General features: G+C 36.9%; 1 protein-coding gene across 1 annotated transcript in view; it reads right to left on the bottom strand.

The window, feature by feature from the left end:
• Positions 1–6,666: 6,666 nt before the first annotated feature.
• LOC142350961 (uncharacterized) overlaps positions 6,667–13,560 on the bottom strand; it is a 114,093-nt gene continuing 107,199 nt past the window's right edge. The window contains exon 14 of the mRNA XM_075402988.1: positions 6,667–6,805. The gene's annotated coding sequence lies outside the window, so the exon portion shown is untranslated. The remainder of the gene's footprint in view (positions 6,806–13,560) is intronic.

Below are 13,560 nucleotides of genomic sequence, written 5' to 3'. Positions count from 1 at the left end.
ATGAAGTTGTAGATGATGATGTGCTGCTTGTCGTTGATGATGATGTCGATGAAGTTGTAGGTGATGATGTGCTGCTTGTCGTTGATGATGAAGTCGATGAAGTGGTAGGTGATGAAGTGCTGCTTGTCGTTGATGATGATGTCGATGAAGTGGTAGGGGATGATGTACTGCTGGTTGTTGATGATGAAGTCGATGAAGTGGTAGAAGATGATGAGCTGCTGGTTGTTGAAGATGTTGTCGATGAAGTTGTAGGTGATGATGTGCTGCTTGTCGTTGATGATGATGTCGAAGAAGTTGTAGGCGATGATGTACTGCTGGTTGTTGACGATGTGGTTGATGAAGTTGTAGATGAGGATGTACTGCTGGTTGTCGATGATGTGGTAGGCGAGGATGTACTGCTGGTGGTCGATGATGTTGTTGATGAAGTGGTAGGTGAGGATGTACTGCTGGTTGTCGATGATGTTGTCGATGATGTGGTAGGCGAGGATGTACTGCTGGTAGTCGATGATGTTGTGGATGATGTGGTAGGAGAGGATGTACTGCTGGTTGTCGATGATGTTGTTGATGAAGTGGTAGGTGAGGATGTACTGCTGGTTGTCGATGATGTTGTCGATGATGTGGTTGGCGAGGAAGTGCTGCTGGTTGTCGATGATGTTGTTGATGAAGTGGTAGGTGAGGATGTACTGCTGGTTGTCGATGATGTTGTTGATGAAGTGGTAGGTGAGGATGTACTGCTGGTAGTCGATGATGTTGTTGATGAAGTGGTAGGTGAGGATGTACTGCTGGTAGTCGATGATGTTGTGGATGATGTGGTAGGAGAGGATGTACTGCTGGTTGTCGATGATGTTGTTGATGAAGTGGTAGGTGAGGATGTACTGCTGGTTGTCGATGATGTTGTCGATGATGTGGTTGGCGAGGAAGTGCTGCTGGTTGTCGATGATGTTGTTGATGAAGTGGTAGGTGAGGATGTACTGCTGGTAGTCGATGATGTTGTTGATGAAGTGGTAGGTGAGGATGTACTGCTGGTTGTCGATGATGTTGTCGATGATGTGGTTGGCGAGGAAGTGCTGCTGGTTGTCGATGATGTTGTTGATGAAGTGGTAGGTGAGGATGTACTGCTGGTAGTCGATGATGTTGTTGATGAAGTGGTAGGTGAGGACGTACTGCTAGTTGTCGATGATGTTGTCGATGATGTGGTTGGCGAGGAAGTGCTGCTGGTTGTCGATGATGTTGTTGATGAAGTGGTAGGTGAGGATGTACTGCTGGTTGTCGATGATGTGGTAGGCGAGGATGTACTGCTGGTAGTCGATGATGTTGTCGATGAAGTGGTAGAGGAGGATGTACTGCTGGTTGTCGATGATGTTGTCGATGATGTGGTTGGCGAGGAAGTGCTGCTGGTTGTCGATGATGTTGTTGATGAAGTGGTCGGTGAGGTTGTACTGCTGGTAGTCGATGATGTTGTTGATGAAGTGGTAGGTGAGGATGTACTGCTGGTTGTCGATGATGTTGTCGATGATGTGGTTGGCGATGAAGTGCTGCTGGTTGTCGATGATGTTGTTGATGAAGTGGTAGGTGATGATGTACTGCTGGTTGTCGATGATGTGGTAGGCGAGGATGTACTGCTGGTTGTCGATGATGTTGTCGATGATGTGGTTGGCGAGGAAGTGCTGCTGGTTGTTGAAGATGTTGTTGATGAGGTGGTTGGCGAGGAAGTGCTGCTGGTTGTTGAAGACGTTGTGGATGAGGTAGTTGGGGAGGAAGTGCTGCTGGTTGTTGAAGACGTTGTTGATGATGTGGTTGGTGAGGATGTACTGCTGGTTGTCGATGATGTTGTTGATGAAGTGGTAGGTGAGGATGTACTGCTGGTTGTCGATGATGTTGTCGATGATGTGGTTGGCGAGGAAGTGCTGCTGGTTGTCGATGATGTTGTTGATGAAGTGGTAGGTGAGGATGTACTGCTGGTAGTCGATGATGTTGTTGATGAAGTGGTAGGTGAGGACGTACTGCTAGTTGTCGATGATGTTGTCGATGATGTGGTTGGCGAGGAAGTGCTGCTGGTTGTCGATGATGTTGTTGATGAAGTGGTAGGTGAGGATGTACTGCTGGTTGTCGATGATGTGGTAGGCGAGGATGTACTGCTGGTAGTCGATGATGTTGTCGATGAAGTGGTAGAGGAGGATGTACTGCTGGTTGTCGATGATGTTGTCGATGATGTGGTTGGCGAGGAAGTGCTGCTGGTTGTCGATGATGTTGTTGATGAAGTGGTCGGTGAGGTTGTACTGCTGGTAGTCGATGATGTTGTTGATGAAGTGGTAGGTGAGGATGTACTGCTGGTTGTCGATGATGTTGTCGATGATGTGGTTGGCGATGAAGTGCTGCTGGTTGTCGATGATGTTGTTGATGAAGTGGTAGGTGATGATGTACTGCTGGTTGTCGATGATGTGGTAGGCGAGGATGTACTGCTGGTTGTCGATGATGTTGTCGATGATGTGGTTGGCGAGGAAGTGCTGCTGGTTGTTGAAGATGTTGTTGATGAGGTGGTTGGCGAGGAAGTGCTGCTGGTTGTTGAAGACGTTGTGGATGAGGTAGTTGGGGAGGAAGTGCTGCTGGTTGTTGAAGACGTTGTTGATGATGTGGTTGGTGAGGATGTACTGCTGGTTGTCGATGATGTTGTTGATGATCTGAAATTAACAGTTCGGGTATTTTTTTACTGGGTATCTTCTTAATAATCTGCGAACTTGGTTATTTTTTCAGGTTGTGCTACTTGTTTTTTGCTTTCTATAACTGACGTTTCAACAATTTTCAGTACTGGTACTTCAGCAGTAGGTACAAAGACTTACATGAATTTTTATTCAAAGAACAGTAAATTCCCAGACCAAATGTAGTCCAGTTGAGCAATATTACGTAATAGAATTTCCTCATACGCTTTTATCTTTTCCTGCAGCATGAATTAAATCAAGATTAATATCATTAAATGCTTTTCAACGGCGGGGGTTATGGCTTACGGGAAGAATACCATTAATACGACAATGTCACATACGACATCCTATCTATTATAGAAACTTATTAAGCCTCAAAGAAGAGTATTGGCGGAGCGTTTTTTGCTTGATAAATTTTTGAAGTGTATTTAAAACAGGATTTAAAAGTCAATGCCGCATAAAACTAAGTGTTTAGGTCAAACGGCTGAACTAATTGAAGAGTAGGAGAAGAGAGAGTTGACTAAAAGATGAGAAACAGTCGCTTGCCTAAATTACGCTTTTGACCGCCAAACTGCTAGGTTCTTCAAATAATTTACAATTTGTTTTCTTTCTGCCGAAAAACATCAACTCCTGTAATTCCTATGAGCAGGTATATATGGAATTACCAAACATTCTGAGCAACACCAATTTTCGCTTTTCAGACAAAATTAGTCTTTTTTTGATTATATTGAATTTCTGTGGAGCAAGGGAAGACATCACCCAAACTCAGTTGTATTGCAACATGTTGGACATCATCGATGCTGTGGAGGATGCGAGAAGGAGAGTAACCATTAGGGAAATGGCAGTAATATTTAAAGAAAATTTGGACTTAGATGAAAAAGTTTGCGAACTTAGAAAATCGTACGCAGGGCATAGATGAAAGACTCTAAAAACAGGAGGAAATGCACATGATTCGGTCGATCTTCTTTGTGCACTTACAAAAATTTTTCGGAGGATTTTCGAAAATTGATGCTAATGAATCGGAGTTGAACGCCTATCATATCTGCCCTCTCCCATGCATAGGCGATTATCAAAATTATCAGACTTGCGCAAAAGTTGTAAAAGCAACGCAAACTTTTTCGAGCTCATGCAACGAAATGTTGCCATCAGTGAAGACGTTGATCAAAAGATTATATGACAAAATAGGCTATAAAACTTCTATATTTAATTGCATTTTTTCTGTACAGTGTTGCGGTTTATTCGCTCCGGTTGGAAATAAAAAGATCTTTGTACCGGTAAGAAATCTTGATGATATCAACAAACTGCAAAAATCTGTGATTAGAGTCCGCTTTAAAAATAGTACAAGACCCCATAGTAACTTGCGCAAACCAATGCAAAAGCAATTAGGGAGCTGCTAACTTGTGTTCTGAAACCGCGATAGGAAAAATTTTGGAACGCTATAAAAAATCGTTTGCGGCCGCTGCTATGTAAAACATTCATGACCCGATGTGAAATTATCTGTTCATTATTGAACTGATGGAATCGTTGAAAAACTGTTTTGTTTGAGGTCGCCTAGAGCTTTTTCTAAATACATATCGAAAAATTAATCACTGTATCCCTGTATCTCAAAGTGGGAGTCTGTAGGGCACCTGGAGGTGATTTTACACTAAAAGTTGTGCATTTGTTCAGCTTCCACTTTTTCTACCTCTTTGGAACAAGTCTAAAGTTTGCCTTTTCCTAGTTTCATCTCGCTTTAAAATAAATTTTCGCACAATTTAACTCTGGGAATAATAGGAAAAATAGTACCGCATCACTAATTTCGAAGTGGACCTCCTCCTAAATATTAACTGAAACTGATTTTGTATTCTTTTTCTATTCTTTGTAGAATTTGGAGAGTTGTGTTCCTGAAATTGCTGTATTAGTTTGAGCTATTCATGTTGATGTTTAGTTTCTTGTTACCGATTCGTATTTAGTAGCTATTCTATATGTATTGCTACAATGATGTGACATGCCAAGGCTACACATGGTGCTTTTTCACTGAAGTAAATTACACAAGGTATAAAACAAAAATGAAAGCTTTCTGCTCTTTGCATTTTCAACTGTTTAACATTTTTCCGCTAAATATTGATGGTTGGGTGACTGATATACAAGATTTTTAAAAAATCTTTTATTAGATTGATGGTTGGGAAGCTGGAATTTTGTTTTCTGTAGAGATTGTTAATTTTTGGTTTTGTCCAACATCATCTCGCTTATATTTTCTGGGTTTTCGCATTATGAACCCATTCTATATAGAATGTGCCTTAGGTCAGTGAGAATCGCTACAAATTGTTTCCCAAATTTTTCTTGCTATATTTTAAAATTTAGGATATTGAATAGAATTACAAAGTGAAATTCTACAATACATGATATCATACCTGACGTCATCATATGTCACGTTATCATGAATCATATATATTGTCAGAATATCTTAAATAATTGTTTTACCTAATACTATTTTGTGAAACTCTACGAACACATGTTAAAGATGAAGAAATAAGATAGTGAGAAAACTAAGAACCGACAGCGACCTTTGCAAGAAAAGCAACCGTAAAGAATCTTACAGGGCACTTGTCAATCCTGTTGATCGACTAGACGGTGCTCGGATTTCTCCTGTTGTAGCAGTAACACTGGTTGTCGATGAAGTGGTAGGCGAAGTTGTGCTGCTGGTCGTTGACGATGTCGTTGATGATGTTGTTGGTGATGATGTGCTGCTAGTGGTTGATGACGTAGTTGATGAAGTGGTAGGCGATGACGTGCTGCTGGTTGTTGATGATGTCGTTGGTGATGATGTGCTACTGGTAGTTGATGATGAAGTTGATGAAGTTGTAGGTGATGAGGTACTGCTGGTTGTTGACGATGTAGTTGATGAAGTGGTAGGTGAAGATGTGCTGCTGGTTGTTGACGATGATGTTGACGAAGTTGTAGACGATGTGGTTGATGAAGTGGTAGGTGACGATGTGCTGCTGGTTGTTGATGATGAAGTTGATGAAGTGGTAGGTGATGACGTGCTGCTTGTTGTTGATGAAGTTGTAGATGAAGAAGTGCTGCTGGATGTTGAGGAAGTGGTCGATGAAGTTGTTGGTGACGAAGTTGTTGTTGAAGATGTAGTTGATGAGGTGGTAGGCGACGAAGTGCTGCTGGTTGTTGACGATGTAGTTGATGAAGTGGTAAATGAAGATGTGCTGCTGGATGTCGACGATGATGTTGATGAAGTTGTAGACGATGTGGTTGATGAAGTGGTAGGGGAGGAAGTGCTACTCGTTGTTGATGATGTAGTTGACGATGTGGTAGGTGACGATGTGCTGCTGCTTGTTGACGATGTAGTTGATGATGTCGTTGGTGATGATGTGCTACTGGTAGTTGATGATGTCGTTGGTGATGATGTGCTACTAGTTGTCGATGACGTGGTTGATGAAGTTGTAGGTGATGAGGTACTGCTGGTTGTTGACGATGTAGTTGATGAAGTAGTAGGTGACGATGTGCTGCTGGTTGTTGACGATGTAGTTGATGAAGTGGTAGGTGAAGATGTGCTGCTGGTTGTTGACGATGATGTTGATGAAGTTGAAGACGATGTGGTTGATGAAGTTGTAGGGGAGGAAGTGCTACTCGTTGTTGATGATGTAGTTGACGATGTGGTAGGTGACGATGTGCTGCTGGTTGTTGACGATGAAGTTGATGAAGTGGTAGGTGACGATGTGCTGCTGGTTGTTGATGATGAAGTTGATGAAGTGGTAGGTGATGACGTGCTGCTTGTTGTTGATGAAGTTGTAGATGAAGAAGTGCTGCTGGATGTTGACGAAGTGGTCGATGAGGTTGTTGGTGACGATGTGCTGCTCGTTGTTGATGATGTAGTTGATGAAGTGGTTGGCGATGATGTGCTGCTGGTTGTTGAAGATGTAGTTGATGAAGTTGTAGGTGACGATGTGCTGCTGGTTGTTGACGATGTAGTTGATGAAGTAGTAGGTGATGATGTACTACTGGTTGTTGATGATGAAGTTGAAGAAGTTGTGGGTGATGTTGTGCTGCTAGTTGTTTTTGATGTAGTAGAGGATGTACTGGATGAGGTTGTGCTGCTTGTAGTTGAAGACCTGGTGAAAATACGGATTTATCATTTCAGTTCAATATGATAGAAAAATCGTAAAGCTCTAGTATTATTAAGTAAGATTATACTGTCAATTTTACTTCATTTTTTCCCTTATGGCTCGTTGAGATTTAATGGGATTGTCCTCATAACAAGTGTTTAATAGCAAAAATGAGATTTGGGCATTGAAAAAAACATCAGCAAATTAAAAAAGAAGGTTATGACTTTTCATATGTTTATTGTCCTGTAAATTTTTTGACCACCGTTTTTTAGATTCTTTTATGGGGAGTTTGCAATCAAGAGCGAAAATTTGCTTGTGATAATGTTACCTCTGATGTCAAAAAGAGCATTTTTTATCTTCATTTTAAGAAACAGAATATAACCGTTTGGCCTTCATTGCGTACATATTAACTTACAATCTGAACCATTTGAGGGGAAGAAAGAATCTAGTTATTTCAGAGAAAACGTCACGGAACTAGTAACTGTTGAAGAAACTTTTAGCTGAAATTCCTACTTCGTAAATTGCAAATTTCCTACTAGCAATTTTATAAACATATTCAATTTGACCGAAAATTATTTTTATAGCTGTGAAGCTGTGAGCTGCTAAACGGAGCTATATTGCAGTGTCCTTGGTTTTTTTCCTGTTTGAGTATTGGTCTTCTTAAGGTTTTTTTAACCGGAAGTACTATTTGTTCAGGCGATGTTTTGACCTAGAGCGAAAGCGAGTAAAATTGCACTGTGAACAAATTTTTTTTGAGCGAGAGAAGTTTTTTGTTCATGCGCTGCGTTCAGTGAATGACTTTTTGAATTTCAAAAGAGTTTTTGAGAGATTGGCACATATAGATGACAGTTTTTAACCGTGTTTTCGTCCAATTGGCCCAATGTTTTTATTGTAACTTGGTTTTCTTGTAAAACTAAATTTGGATCGATGCCGAATGAATATGCAATCGTCTGAAATCGATACAACAATGTTTCTGAGAGCTTATTATGCGTTTCAAGTGCAAAATTGGCCTATATTTCTCAATTTTTTGTCAGTTTTTTGGCTTTCTTCATTGATTTTTTAAAAAAATTTTTCGCTCTTTGAGTGGACTGTTTTTCAACCAAATTAGTAAATATGTCAGCGTCTTTTTGATAATTCCTGAATTGGATGCCTCTTTTTTAACGTGAGGTGTTTTTGTTTTATAAAATTGTATACACAGTAATACGATTTTAGCGGTTTTTGCCAAAGTTTTCTAAGTTTTAGTTTGTAATTTGAGTTTATATACCATACAATGTCTTTTTGTGCACCATCGGTGTTCTTCGTTTCGTTTTGTTCATAATTGATTTGTTTATAGCGAAAATTCTTTAAAATTCAGAGAAACTTTTTACCATATTCTGAACGTTTTTCCAAATTGCTTTACTGTTTCGCAATTGAGCAGTTTTTACTTCTTACTGAGATAATAAGTTGGCTACGTAAAGTTCTTAGACGTCGATTGCTTAATAAAATAACTCTTTGTTTTTTTACCTCACTTTAAATTTCCAATTTAGTTTTTCGATTTTTCAGAAAGTGTGAATCAGTTTTCTTGTTAATCTTTTTCACAATGTTTGTATTCTCCATATTCTAGCATGTTTTTTCTTACATTCTCTTAAGACCAATAGTTTTATTTGCCTTGTCTTTATTAATATACAAGTGTCCGATTTGAAATAATAATTTTTGTCTCTTTCAAATGATTTTTTAAAAGTTTTTTTGCAATTAATTTTTATTTAACATAATATGGCACTGAGATTCTGTTAGCTTCACTTTCATAAATGTTGAACAATACCTTTTCTGCAAACATTCTTAGAGCTTGGTTTTGGTAACATACGAATTTAAGCTTTTGAATTTTGTTCTGTCTCCTTAGTCTTATTCATGATTAATTTCGATTTGATTAATTGTTTTTCATCGTTTAGTTTGTCGCGTTTATTGTGATTTAAGGAGACAAAATATGTTTATAGTTAAAGCGACATATTGGTTAGTTAACAGCTGGTTACTTTTTTATATTGTAAAATAGTGATTCGATTGAGATTACTTACGGAAATTGATAAATTTTGTAACATTTTTGGGCCACTATCTGCAGTATTCAAAATTTTCTTCCAAAAAAAGTTTTGGGAGCCTAGCATGGCTTGACTTTTGCTGCACGTGTGCTTTGATGTTATCAATTAGGTAAAAAAAATTTGGCTTGTTTTATATGTAGGAGTAACGTGATTTTATAGATCAGTTGGTTTTATGTGCTACTTTCAATTTTTGACTGATTTTTTTTTGTTTTTAGTAGGATGAATCAGTTGATTTAAAAAATAATTCTTTCACAAAGACGAATCTTCGAGTCCTTTCCGGAATTCTTCCGGCTATTTTCTTACGTTCTTTTTGACTGGAAGTACTATTCAATCAGACGCTGTTTTAATCTAAAAGCCAATGTCAGTAAAATTGCCGTGTAAACTAATTTTTTCTGAGCGAGAGATGTTTTTTGATCATGCGCTGCGTTTAGTGAATGGTTTTTTGACTTTCAGAATTAGTTTTTGAGTGAATGGCACAAATAGACAACCGTTTTTAGCCGTTTCTTTGACTAAATGTCCTTGTTTTTTTTTTGCCTGGAATTGGTTTTTTGTAGAAATACTTTTTGTTCGATGCTATATTGAAATGTAAACCTGAAAACTGATACCAAAGTCTTTTACAGAGCATGAAAAAGCGTTTCAAGTTCAAAGGCACATATTTCCTGATTTTTTAGTTAGTTTTTAACATTTTCCCAATGATTTCTTAATTTCTGTATCTTTCAGCCGTCTTTTTGTCTCAAATCAGTTAATATGGAAACTTCCTTTCGATAATTAATTTACTCAACGCCTCTTTCTACCTCAATGTAACTTTGTGTTATAAAAATGTACATAAACTAATCCAATTTAGGTAGTTTTTTTCGAATTTATTTTCAGTTTTTTAATTGTATTTTGGTTTTAATTACTAGAAACTGTTTTTGTGCAACATGACGGACATTAATTTGTTTAAAAAAAATCAATAATTTCTTGGCGTTAAGTTTTTGAAAAACAGTTAAAACTGTTTTCATAAATGCAGTCCTAAATGCTTTTGACCACTTTTTTTTTTAAAAATGTTTCAATGTTTTGTAGGTTTGATTTCTGCTTTTTTGTTCTGTTAAGAGAACGAAGCTTTGTCTACGATGACTTGTTGTCGTTTCTATGTATCGAGTACTGAACAATGAAATATATTCGTTTTTCTTGAATTTTTAATTTATTTTTTACTTTCAAAAATCAAAAAATAGTCTTTTTGTTACGCGGTTTCTTACATTGTGTTCAAAATTTTCAAATTTTGTTTGTATCATTCGAGCTTTGTCCTGGCATCTACATTTATATTCGATATTTTGATTTTCTCAGTTGTCAAAATAATTGATTTATTTCAGCTTTTTCTTCAATTTTTGTCAGTTCTTTGGTTTGCAATTTGTTTCATTCGTCATACTGAGAGTATTCAAGAAAACCTTTTCCAAAATTAAACGACTTTTTGCCTAAGAATAATGTTCTTTTGCTTATGTCTTTTCTATGATTAAGTAAATTTTTGAATTAGTATGAAATCATATTTTCGAGCAGTTATACAACAAGGAAGAAGTTTGTGTTGTTTTTGTCTTAATTGCAACGATTAGAAATCTAGTTGTAGTGGTTTTCTGATGCCCAAATTTGAGCCTGCTTTTTTGAAAAATTCTAAGATCATTATCTGCCATTTGATTTCGCAATTCTTTTGAGACTCGAATCATGAATTATTTGAGAGCAATTGATAGCCCTGTTAGTTTTTCAGCCTATCGGTATTTTGATCATCCTAGTTGTTTTGGACTTTTTTAACGTTACCAAACGTTTTCAATAAAAATTTTTGCAGCATTTCGTTTCTCCTGGTGACAGGGGTTTAAAAATCACTTGTTTTCAGATCAGACCTGAGGAGGGAATGAGTTAATGGTTTAATAAAAAAAAGTAATGGCTTCAGCTGCAATAAAGTCTTTTTTGTGAAATTTTGACGCTTCGAGTCGCTTCCAGAATTCTTCCGGCTACTTTCGTCGTCGAATTTAGCCTAGATTTCGTTGAATTTAGCCTAGATCTTACATATTTATCGTTGAATTCAGAAGAGATCTTACATAATTTCAACGTAGTCAACGCATTTATCATGTGAGAAGTACTGGGAAAAATTTAAAATTTTTTTTTAAGTTTTGAAAAAAATTTGAATTCCTAAAATGGTCTGAAGTGGTTTTTGCACCGTAAAAGAGCAAACGGTTATTTTTTGCTGACTTCATTTTTCTCAAATGTTTAGTATAGGGGTCGAAACAGTAAAAAAAATAATTTTTCGAAAAAAAAAACTTGAAAAATTTGAAATCTTCAAATGGTCTGAATTGGATTTTGCACTATAAAAGAGCACTGAAAAAGATTTTTTCTGACTTCTTGTTACTCACCTTTGGAGTAAAGGGTTCGAAATTGTGAAAAAATTAATTTTTCGAAAAAAAATTGAAAAAGTTTTGAAATCGTAAAATGGTCTGAAACGGATTTTGCACTATAAAAGAGCACTAAAAAATGATTTTTCTGTGACTTCACGTTTCTCACCTTTGCAGCATAGGGGTGGAAACAGTGAAAAAATTGATTTTTCAAAAAAAAAAACGTTGAGTTTATGTAAGATCTACGCTAAATTCAACGCTAAATATGTAAGATCTACGCTAAAATTCAACGCTAAATATGTAAGATCTACGCCAAATTTTAACGCAAAATATGTAAGAATGGCGTTGAATGCGTTGAAATTATGTAAGATCTACGCTAAATTCAACGCTAAATATGTAAGATCTACGCTAAAATTCAACGCTAAATATGTAAGATCTACGCCAAATTTCAACGCAAAATATGTAAGATTGGCGTTGAATGCGTTGAATTTATGTAAGATCTACGCTAAATTCAACGCTAAATATGTAAGATCTACGCTAAAATTCAAGGCTAAATATGTAAGATCTACGCCAAAATTCAACGCCAAATTATATACGATTGGCGTTGAATGCGTTGAATTTATGTAAGATCTACGCTAAATTCAACGCTAAATATGTAAGATCTACGCTAAAATTCAACGCTAAATATGTAAGATCTACGCCAAATTTCAACGCAAAATATGTAAGATTGGCGTTGAATGCGTTGAATTTATGTAAGATCTACGCTAAATTCAACGCTAAATATGTAAGATCTACGCTAAAATTCAACGCTAAATATGTAAGGTCTACGCCAAAATTCAACGCAAAATTATGTAAGATTGGCGTTGAATGCGTTGAATTTATGTAAGATCTACGCTCAAGCGTAGATCTTACATAAATTCAACGCATTCAACGCCAATCTTACATAATTTTGCGTTTTTTAGCGTTGACACCTAGGCCCGGGTAACTTCTTCTCAAGCTATTTAATAAATTTCGTCCATTATTGAAGATGCAGCTTTTTTATGATCGAGTCTAAAGATTGGGCTAAGCATCTTCAACGCAAGTTCTATATAAATTTTCAATTTTTTTAATCTAAGATTTCTATATATTCTTGCATGATATTGATGACTGCCTTGCAAAATTTTGAACATGTTGCCAGCAATTTTTTTTATAAGTTTCAATTTTTCTGTTAAAAAGCTAAAACATATAATAAAGGGTTTTTAATTAACATTTGTTTCTGTTTTATGCATCGGTTTTTATTGTGGCCATTATGAAATTGTACAAATATCAGTTAAAAGAACAGTTGTATCCGGGACTCTTATAACATATTCCATCAGACCTTGGCACATATCAAAGACCAAAACTGGAGAAGTTCAGGCACCAGAAATCCTGTCAATAAAAATGGAAAAAAAACACGGAATAGTGAAGTTCCATTTTTTTCGAAAATTCATTTTTTTTCACTACCCATGTCTAGGAAAAGACTTAAGCAAAAACAATGCTCGACCAAAGGGTAGTATGAAAAGAACAAACCCGACTCATATGAGCTATGAAAAGACTGTAGCTGGACTTTAAGCTTTTCTAGACTTTAGCTCGACACAGATTTTTTACGAAAGACTTTATCTCGAAACAAAATGAGGGCTGGACTTTAGTTCGAACCAATATTTAAATAAAGTCGAGCAAGGTCTTTTCATGGGTCCACCATTAGTCTCTTCATAAGTGTGCTTTTTTAGCACGAAGATTTTACGTGCAACTCTTTTGCTCACTATTGGTTATAATGTAGTCAATATGTATGCTCCTTCATCTTTTATGATTCTGAGGCACAATTCCCTCAAAACCTGCATTAATTTTGAAAAAGGTTGTTCACAATAGTGGAAGGGCAAAGAAACTGAATAAAGCCTAATTTTTGTAAGGGAATAGGACCATTACACTTAAAACACCTGATTTAATTCAATCAATGAATGTGATAATATAATCCAGCTGCCATATCTGCCTTTGTCTTAAGATTTGACAAAATTCCTAAGTCTTTTGAGAGTTATCCAACAATTTTTAAGTAGGACTTCTCTGGTGCAAAGCTGTTAAATCTTGCTCCGGCGCTGCTTCTTTTTGTACAGAGGCAGAAGCAAAATTTCCGAATTCTCAAAAAAGCAGACTCATGAAAAGACTAATGGCCGACATATGGAAAGACATTGTTGGTTATACAAAAGAAGAATGACGGACATATGAAAAGACCTTGCTCAACTCTAATTGTTATGAAAACACTCTAGCTGGACCCATGGAAAGACCTTAGCCGGAAATTAACTAGTTTTTG

This window comes from Convolutriloba macropyga, chromosome 12 (genome assembly GCF_964194025.1).
Source record: "Convolutriloba macropyga chromosome 12, txConMacr16.3, whole genome shotgun sequence".
In the NCBI taxonomy this organism is placed as follows: Eukaryota; Metazoa; Xenacoelomorpha; order Acoela; family Convolutidae; genus Convolutriloba; species Convolutriloba macropyga.
The sequence above is the reverse complement of the archived record's forward strand: the minus strand, read 5'-3'. Positions and strand labels throughout refer to the sequence as shown.